Below are 11,164 nucleotides of genomic sequence, written 5' to 3'. Positions count from 1 at the left end.
TTGTCCCATAAATAGACAGTGAAATGTCATTTAATATATTTTTTTAACAATATGCAACATTTACTTTTTATTAAATTTGTTTACAATTGTTTTTTTATTTTGTTACAATAGTCGATTAATGTATTTTTTTTTTAATACTATCTTTTAATCTTGTCCCTCCTAAACTAAAATTCTGGCTTCGCCACTACTAGTAGTTGTGAAAATTATTGTTTCAATGTCATTAAACTTATTGATTTAGAAATTCAAAACATGCAAGCCACAATAGCCATAACCTTTCAATAGAACATAAAAATTCTAGGGTAAATTGGGGTTGCATAACATATATCCTTCAATTACACCTTTTTTTAGTTATAAAATTACATTGATACTCTCTGACTAATGTTTACATATGAAGCTAACCTAAGTTACACAAGTTGCAAGGCCTCTTGACGTTTGAAGTCGAACACTTTGATAAGGACATCCTCAACAATCTAGTTAAAATCCAAAAGGACATGATTTTATCACTTTTATAGCCAATATCATTAAAAATTCAGGATGGCATATAATGGTGGAAATACCCTAGCTTACATCAAAGGATTTCCATGGTAAAAAAACAACATTCTTTGATAGTAAGAAAATTACCTTATCTGGATTAGAAGCACCAGCTGTTACACCAATTGTTAAGGGACCCTCTGGTAGAAATTTTTCTTTCTCAACCAACTCCCCATGCTATTTCAAATTCACATTTAAAAATTTCAAAGACAAGCATTTAAAGAGAAGGGGGGGGTGGGGGGGGGGGGGGGGGGGGTAAGAAAATGGGAAAAGATTTGGAATTTAATATTTGTTGAAATATTGGAACTTAATGCATTCACACTCACATTCAGCTTATATGCAATTCTGTTGTCAGGACCTATTCTCTGCTCACTATCAATCCAGTATGAGGGGATACCACTGTCGTTTGCAATCTGTTGTAGGTGCGAGGTGTTGCTTGAGTTCCACCCACCAACCACCAAGATTAGATCTAGCTTCTCCTCTATCAGCTTATACAATGCATCTTGACGCTCCTAACAATGAAACAAATTACTAAATTAGTTTTAAGTCCACCTGAAAATATCAGAAAGCCTAGACATAAACATATTGAGTGGCACCGTCTCAAGGTAGAGAAGCATTTGGCTAATCTGCAAGTTTGTTATGCAACATAGGGGCGAGTGAGTGGATAGATGAAGGGCTCCTAATTGGTGTTAGAACATCTTCTCTCTTCATTGATCGTACTATAGTATAGCTAACAAGGTGGATGAGGTGAAGATGGAGATCATATGAAGAAACACATATACTAAAAAATGTTTTCTTCTTTATAGATACGGTAGATTTTAAACATATGACATCCAATCCATGATGATTGCTCTTATCATCAAGCTAAGACACCAATTGGTTTTTTGGTGTAGGTGGGGTTTGAACTTTAGATATCTTATTTAACGACAAGAGACTTTATTAATTGAGCTAATTAAAACCCACACATACACTAAAAAATTTTGAACACCACAATATTTTAATATAATTTTAATGGAAAAGCAATACCATGAGACATATGGGGAAAGAAATTACTTGAGTAGCATCACAAATGTAATTGAAGCTTTTGAAGTGCTCATTAACGTTTTCCACTCCATACTAGCGCATCATAGCCCTTTCTACTAATTTACCTGTCAAATATTTCCCCTCTTTTTTTGTAAGTGGAAACTATATAGAAATAACACAAGTAACAACTTATTGTAAAAATAGAAGCTGGAATAGCATAATTGCAAAACTAACCAATCTCTTCCATTTCTCCCTTGAGCATTGTTGTCTGATTTGCAATGCCAACCTTTACCAGGTCCCTATCTGGATCAAACCCCTTTGAAATTGCATATATAAATTTCTGCAGGCAACCCATTGACCATCACTAAATCTTTGCAATATACCAAACATATATAGTAGACATTAAAGCTCAAATCAGCAACCAAACTCTGCACCTTTAGAAACTCCTCTTTGGTTGAGCTAGACCCATTAAGGTCACCCCCAAGAATGTAGTCACACACATACATTGCCTGCATTCATTGTGAAGTTTATAGTAAAAACATATTTCTTCAACAAAAGTGAATCCACAGTTGTACACCAAAATAGTGATTTATAACCAGAGTAAGGTTTTAGCTACATTTGGGACATACTTCTGTCATATTCTTGACAACAACATACTTCCCAGCAAAAGATGCAATAGCTACAGTTTCCTCATGAGCATATTTACCATGAATGATTGATGCGTAAGCTCCTTTCTTGTGCTTCTCAACAGTATTCCAGACCTTCACATAGATTTAATGAGATATTGTTGTGTCCCAAGGCCACCGATCAAATAATCATGCAGATTATATATGAACAGTATAAAGGGTGGAGTAAGGATTCTTTTTTGGGGGGCCAAATTGTGATACTAATATATTAGTCAAGAGTCAAGACAAAATATCACATGCGTAAACACGCATTGTCACATACATATATAAACCTTAATAATTTGATACTAGAGTAGGTCTTGATTTATAAATATATTGTATACAAAACTATCAATTTTGACACATATATATTGGCTAGATAATATTTCTAGGGGAACTTTTGTATACTCCAATGAGTATATAAAAGTTGTCTAATTTGATATTAAACATATTCAGAAAATGATTTTGAGTAAACAAAAATTACCTTGTCCGTAACTACTAGGCCAATTGATAAATTCTATTGTTTTTTAAAAGCATTATTGGACTAACTTAAATATTTGAGGCGCTAACTTCTATTTTTGTAGCTAAATATTTAAAGTTTTTAATAACTATAGATAAAATAAAAGAATTTTTTTAAAATTTGTATTTGTCAGGAAAGTTATATTTTTATGAGTATTATTTATGAAGAATGAAACTTAAATAGAAAAATTAACCAAAAAAGTCTATCCCCATATTGACTAATTTATCTTTTTTAATTATCCCCGTTCATATTATTTGGTATAAGTTCCAACCAAACCATTTAGTAAAAAAAAAAAAAAAATTCTTCTATTTCCCAAGCAACCCACGTATTTCCTGGAGATTTCCCTAGCAGAAAATGGTCACGTATTGCCGGAGTTCCTGTCTTGCCGCTAATATCACCAATGCAACTTTTATAATTTAAAATAAATAAATAAAAAACCGACCCAGTTTTATAAACCCCAACTTTTTGTCTGACATGGCCTAAAAAATAAATCCAAAATTTTTTTTATTAGGGCCTGTTATTACTCACCCAGTTACGCCCAACATATTACCTGACCTAGCCCACTTGCCCAAAATAAAGCCACTCACACTCGTTTCCATGTGCAGTCCAAAAAAAACGAAGCCAGATTTGCCCATTAAGCTCATCAATCATCATGTCTAGCCCATATCAAACCATTGATCCATAAATTTTTTATAATTTGTTAGAGAATGTCAACCAAATGTTAGATATTCTCATGAACATGTCCTGATGACGTTGAAAATTGTCACCAATAGGTCACACCGTACTCGCGACTCAAAGCGAACCTGCACAACAAGAACGATCGAAAGAAAACCTTTAGAGAGCACCGGTGTGGTGCCGGCCAAACACTCTCCGAAGGTCAAGTCAGAATTTGTCTCTTCACTCTAGAGCGCTAGAGAGGGTCAATTAATCGTACCTTGATTTGCGAAAGTGTTAGTCCTTTTATAGTGGTAGAGAGTTGGCTTTTCTTCTTGACCTCCAAATCTTTTCCATGTGGGACTCTAATACAAATTCTCCAAAGCGTGGTGAGCAAGGATTTCCCTTTTTTGATCTTAGGGCTTTTCTAGGCGATAGAGATTTCGGATCATGGGCCCTTACTATGTCTGTCAGCGATGGGCCTTCAAAGCGCGTGGGACCATCTTTACACAGGCCCAACAGTTCCAATCCGTCAGGCCCATTAAGGTAGGCCCATCAGGCTCTATATTTTATCATCTTCATGTCCAAATGAATAACAAGGGTGTAAGATTCTCGTAACCAAATGTTAGAGGTTTTGGAGAAACAATCAACGAATCAAAAATCCAATGAAATTTTGGGGATCATAGAACAACCAACAATTCAAGGATCCTAAGAAATTTTGAAGAATCATAACAGCATACTCCCAAGAACACTAAGAATTCATGAGAGTAACATTTTGGAGGATGCATTTGCCATGAAATTTGAGTTTGAAGATCAAAGGATCGACAGAGTGGAAAGGATAGACCCAAGAGATCTTGTAATTTTGAATAAGCCTACCTTGATTTCACACATTAAGCTTGTTGTTCCTAATTAATTCAAGGATATGAGATTTAAGACTCTTTTGTTTCAAGTGCTCACATAAGTGATTGAAGAATTGATCCAAGTATCCAATGTTAAAATTCTTATCATTTTTTTTTTTTTTTTTTTTTTTTTTTTTTTTGAGAAACAAAATTTCTATCATTCAACACTTCAAAATTCGATGTTGAGTTTTCATATATATATATATATATATAAAGAATCTTAAGAAAAAAGATTCATCTTAAAGGGGAAGGGGATGTTGTGTCATATGACCACATGGAAAATTATTATTAAATTATGCATAGCAGAAGGATTTGAATTTGGAATATGCAGTAGTAGATGACAACAAATATATTCTCTCTTTTGAGCTCACGTGGCTAGCCACTTCAAATTGAATTATTTATTGTTTCTCAAAAAAGAAAAATTGAATTTTTTTTTCAATTATCCCAAATATCCTCTTAATATAAAATATAATACCAATATAGGTTTTTTTTTTTTTTTCAAAAAAAATTGTATGACAAATATCACCTTAGACACCCATGGGCAAGTTGTATCAACAATTTGTACATTTTTGTCACTCAAAACCAACATCTCAGCCACCGTAGCACCATGCGCAAGCAAAATCACAACATCACCCTTATTGAAAACTTCAAATTGCTTCTTCCCTTCCTCAATGGGAATTTTCTGCACCTCCATCTCCTCCAAATGCTGTGATAAGCATTTGAGACTTCATTAGCAAAATTAATTAAAAATGAATACAGAACATATATATATATATATATATATATATAAAAGTAGTTATTTCATGTGAGAGAGCTAAGATTCTGTAATGTAGGGTATTTCTAGAGATTTTCTTTGTCTAAGCTTCCATTTCAACAAAGTTTGCATTTATATCAAAATATTAGTTCATTGGCTTCAAAAATAGTTCATATAATTAGCCAATAGTGTAAATGTATATATTAATTATTTAAGTTGTACGTTAATTATTTATATTAAAAAATTTATATGATTATTTTGATAAATTATATATATATAGGAAACAATTTTTATTTGGAATAATAATAATAGTAATAATAATAATAATAAAATTTAGGATATATATGACATTCTTCCTCATATTTAGTTGTTTTGACAACAATTGACACAAAAACCATCAAAAATTAAAAATTTGTATATTCAATAAAATTATACATAGAACCAACATTATTGTATTGATCCTATTAGTAACATATAATAAATACATTTATTTTTGTATATTAATTATGTTTAGTGGTGCATTAATTATAAGTATAATGAAATTTTGATATAAATTTTTTTTAAAGATCTATGTGAGAAATAATTGATTTGAAAAAGGATATCGTTGCTCAAGGTTAGTTGCTTGTGCAACAATTGAAACAAAGTCTAACAAAAGTATTAAAAAAAAATTGATAACACAAAATCAAGAATGTAAAAAAATAAAATAATAATAATAATAATTGAAGAATACTTGTATTCTTAAGTAGGCATGAACAGGACTATCTATCAGTCACTATATTATGCAATTCTCAAGTTTGTAAACATATATAATATGATCAATTTACTACACAACTTTTATTGTCTTTCTAAATTGAACACTAATAATTACATTTTTTTTACAACGAAATTATTGAAATATTTCTTCTTTGATAAATCAATAGTTGAGTGTGAAGGGATTTGAATTTTGGATGTTTCTGTTGAAAACACCAAGAATTACCAACTAGTTGAATTATAGAACTCTTGACAAAAATAATCAAAATTGATGATGCTTAGGAAATCAGTAGGCTAAATGCTTCGAACTTCAATGATCTGCAAGGCCTGCAAAGGAAAACAAACAATCAAAGGAGACCGGTGGTGAGCGGCCGAGGACCCTCCGATGATTAAGTTAGTTTCTCTCAAATTTTGGAGTTCCAATTTTCTGGAAATTGTCCAAAGGGAAAAAACTTACCTTTATTTGTCGGGAATGAGTGTTTATATAGTGCTATTGGAGCGGTTACTTGTCTCGTAACTTCCCCACAATTGTGGAAGCCAAAAGGTTTATACTCCATTGTTATAACCACTATAGAAGTTATGATATTTACTCTCATCTTCCATAACCTCCATTGGAAGTTAAGTGCTTGATAGGAGGTTACAGTGATGCGTCAGGATCTCACTATGTGTTTTGATTCATAAGCCCATGTAGACAAACCTTATGTTGAGGGTCGTTCATGTCTGGACGACATTCCTTAGTTTGGATGAGCTCCTCTTAAGAGTCCATGAATAATATAGTGGGTGAGTAGTAGGCCCAATTACCATCGTGGTTTACATTCTTTGGATGACTACTCAAGGACGAGCCATACTTGTCTTTCCCAATTAAAAATATTAGAAGGAACCAATGACAAGTTGTAACCCACATTATGTGGAACTTAGCTAGTACCATATATATACATATACATATATATATATATATATATATTTATATTTATATATATTTGTTCAGCAATTTTCTTGTATCTAACTTCTTGTTGAAGGAAGTTAAGATGTTTGATTTTAGCATGAAACAAATTTAAAGTGTCAACATCAATTTCAAACTTTGAAGCAAATTTGAATTTTACTTTCTGTCCAAAAGGATCAGTAGTAATTCTATAATGTTCAACGAGAAAAGGATACAAGGTATTTATAAATGGCAGACCAAGAATCACTTATCAGTCGTGTTTTTAGCAAGGACAGAAGGAATCTTGAAACAAACATTATCATGAAAACATGAGCATTATTTAATTCATATCTAATGTTCATTTGACTACCATTAGCAGAAACCAATCTTTCAGTTGATTTTTCAAAATATTTTGAAGGAATCAATCCTTCCTGGATACAGTTCATATCTGCACCAGAATCAATCATAGTAATAACAATGAAATGATAATCATGGGAAACAACAATTTTAATTTTTGTAAACCATTTTGGAGGAAGCAATTTATTAACAGGACTAAGTTGAGAATTATCAACAATACCTTTATCAGAAAGAAGAGCCTGTTGACTGGATTCATCTCTATCTTTGTACTCATCTTGTTCATCTTGTTCGTTATCAGATTTATTAAGATTTTTATCAATTTTTAGCATTATCAATTCTTGTTTGAGATTATTGTTATCACTTTTAATGCTTTTAAATTCATATTTTAATTCATTTATTTCTTGTTTAACAACATTAATTTCATGTTGAAGATCATTAACAGTCAATTCTTTGGATTTCTTTTATCAAATTTTTCTTAAACGTATCCAAATATTCTTTTTGTATTCAGGATTTTGAATTTGATTTATCAGTTGAATTATTAATTTTTCATCTTCTTCACTTTTAGTGAGAGTATTAACAGATTTAATAACATTGCAACATGAATCTCTGCAATCAATTTTAATATTAGGTGAATTAGAAGAATCATCAACAGATTGATAGCAAGAATTAGATGAAGAAGAAAAATCATCTTTCAAAGAATCAGATGAGTTGTTTAATTCAAGGATCCTGAATATATATATATATATATATATATATATATATATATATGAACTTCTTAACACATGAGACAATATCCAAACTAGAGGGAATTTACAGAATTGACTAGAGAAAGGACTGTGTTTTTCAATTGTCTTATTATACAATAAGTAATCCCATGAATTACAAGATTAGTGGCTATATATTAAACACCAGTACTTTCAAGAAGCATTTAACCATAATTGATTACTTCTGTTTTCCTCATAATCCAGCACTAGAGAAGACCCAAAAAAGCAACAAGAAACGAGTAATTAGCAAGTACCTTTTAAATTCAAGTCATTATAAAGGTCAAGTATAAAAGCAAGAGACCTTATTGACAGTTGGGTTGTGAATAATCCCATTGGTGATCCAAATCTTCTCATCCTGGAACTGTTTCCTTGCTTCATAAGCAATTTGGATAGCCTGTTCAACGGCCCAGCAAAAACCAAACTTTTCTGCCAACTTCACAGTTACATTTCCCCACATATACTCATTTCCATTCTTCTTCAATGTCTTAATGATGTCACTTGCAATTTCCCACCCAAAATATTAGCACATAAACCAAAACTCCCAATTCAAAGCACCAAAACCTAAGAACCTGAGGAAAAATGTTAGGCAATGAATATGAATAGTGCCACATCAACAGCAAAATAAATAAGTAAAGTTCTTTACTTATTTTTGGTTTTGTGTTTAAGAGTTAGTAAAATTTGCAGTACTCTTAACAACATTCAAAAACATAATTCACAGCACCATCCCCCAATGGATGAAATCATAAATGGGAACTGTAAAGCTCATGATGATATAATATAAGAATGAGGTTATAGCTAATAAATTTCGTTTATTAATATCTATTAAAAAAAAAATAAAAGTTTCCATTAAAATTTCTTGATTGTTTTCTTAGAAACATAAGGAGGTAAAATTTAAAAAATGCAAAAAGTAAAAAGATCTTTGGAGCTCAATTTGATTTGAATTTATAGTGAGATCCAATTATTTCAATTGGTAAAGTTTCTTATCATCGAATAAGAGATCTAAAGTTTGAATTCCACCTATACCAAAAACCAATTAATGTCTTGACTTGATTATAAGAGTGATCGTCATGAAGTGAACGTCATAATTTAAAATCCTATTAATACAAAAAGAGTAAGTGTGAGAGTGAGAAGGAACTAGGATTTTTGTTATTTTTTTGTTATTATTTTTTTTGTGTGTGTGAGATCAAAGAGGTTTTGTTCAAACCATAGATATGGAGCATTATAATGGATGTCATTACAATGGAGTTATCACTTGTAGTTATAGACTACATCTATAAAAAAAAGATACAATATTAATAGAAAATAAATATAACAAAAACATTATAACCAACCATTAAATAAATAGAATTTAAATTCTATCAAATTGGACTACCATGGTAAAAATAAATTCAAAATCTCTTTCGTACCTCTCAACAGAATAAAAATGAAAAAGAAAGAGAGAAAATTTTACAACTCTCAAAATTTGATTAACTTCAAATAAGAAAACACTTTGGAAAGAAAGATGGAGAGCTAATTAAAATGTGACCATATATGTGAGAATCTTTTGTGTGGTTAAAACGTGGACGAACACTATAAGACTTTTAGGAAAAATTATGACAAAAATATTACAAATTTTACTACATAAGGCTTGTAAACTAACATGTTACACATCATAATAAAGTAATTTCAAAATTTTTTAATTAGATAGTTGAAGGCCAAAAATTACTTTAACTCATCAATTTGTAAACATTTTTAGATAGAATAATTTATAATTGGTTTAGCACTTTTATTAACAACAATATGGTTCTTCCCTTGTCAGTGAGACTCAACTGGTGTACTGGCAGTTCATGAGCTTAAGACTTTCTTCCTTGAGACCGAATCCTCTCCGATTATAGTTCTTGCTCCTCGTCCAGTTCTTTCTGAACAACTCCGTGTTGAAATCGGAGTCCAAGGCCACTGACGAAGAATCGCCGGTGCATTTGACAGAGAGAGGGTTTTTGCAACGGAGAGCTACGGGTCCAACAAGGCTCTCCGAAGAGAAGAGGTCTGTAAGAGTGGGAATTTGACATGGTTGCAGAGAGAATGCCATGGTTGGTAGAGATAGAGAGAGTGAAAGTGAGAGAGAAATATGAGAGCGTTAACAATAGCAGAATGGTTATTGTTTAGGCGCGCATGTTTATGATTCCTTATCAATCAAGCACATGTTTACTTGGGAATATTCAGGCATCTCAACTGCCCTTTTGTCGTTTATGATTATTCTCTTTTTTGTTTATACTTTTTGCCAAGACCAAGATTATTAGAGTATCCACAAGCAGGGAAGTTAAAAATTTAGTTTTTTAGTTTTATCAAAAATTACTTTATTTATTTTACCTACATACATGCTGCAGCAGTGAATCTATTTTAACTTTTAACACAATAAAATAATATATCCATTACAATAAAATAATATATCATATACAATAAACGACAATCACAACCACCTTCAACCGCCACCGCCGCCGCCGCCGCCACCAACGACTCTTTTACCACCACCGCCGCCGCCACCGCCACCGACGACTCCATAAAATTAGAAAAAATATATATAAACTTCCCTGTACACAAGAAATTCCCAAACTAACATTTATATCAACACAACAAATTACAGAGACATTTATAGACATTTATAGAGACAAATTACACAACAAACTTACATTTATATTACAGAGACATTTATATTACAGTTATAAACATTTATATTACATTTATAGACAAATTACAGAGACATTTATAGACATTTATATTACAAATTACACAACAAACTTACATTTATAGAGACATTTATATCAACACAACAAATGTAAACTTCCCTGCACACAGAAAATTCCCAAACATAACTCTGTAGTTTTGTGCAACACAACAAATTACAATGACAACAAAACATGTAAACTTTCCTGCACAAATTACAAAGACCACAGAAACCACACAACAAATTCCTGCAAACAGAAAATTCCCAATACATTCCTCCATTCAGATGTTATATCCAGCAAAAAAATAACACCATTTGCCCAAATAACATAGCAACAATACCATTTTTCACCACAAAATAACACTAAACCTAGAAAAATTAAGCCAAAACAACAAACACCTAGATGAAAAAATTCACTACAAAAGAAGAGAGAGCACTGACCTGGAGTGGATCGACTGGGACAGCGTGGGCTGAGGCGTGGGTTGGGACGGCGACGGCATAGGCTGGGATGGCGTGGGACGACGACGGCGTGGGTTGGGATGGCTGGGACGGCGATGCCTGGGACAGGACGGCGACGGCGTGGGCTGGGAGATGAGAGCTTGACAAACGGCGTGGACTGGG

General features: G+C 32.2%; 1 pseudogene; it reads right to left on the bottom strand.

Moving 5' to 3' along the window:
• Window positions 1-404: 404 nt before the first annotated feature.
• On the bottom strand, window positions 405-9,907 carry LOC115969317 (annotated as a pseudogene).
• Window positions 9,908-11,164: the final 1,257 nt, after the last annotated feature.

This window comes from Quercus lobata, chromosome 11, assembly GCF_001633185.2.
Source record: "Quercus lobata isolate SW786 chromosome 11, ValleyOak3.0 Primary Assembly, whole genome shotgun sequence".
Lineage (NCBI taxonomy): Eukaryota > Viridiplantae > Streptophyta > Magnoliopsida > Fagales > Fagaceae > Quercus > Quercus lobata.
This window is presented reverse-complemented; position numbering and strand designations above follow the sequence as displayed.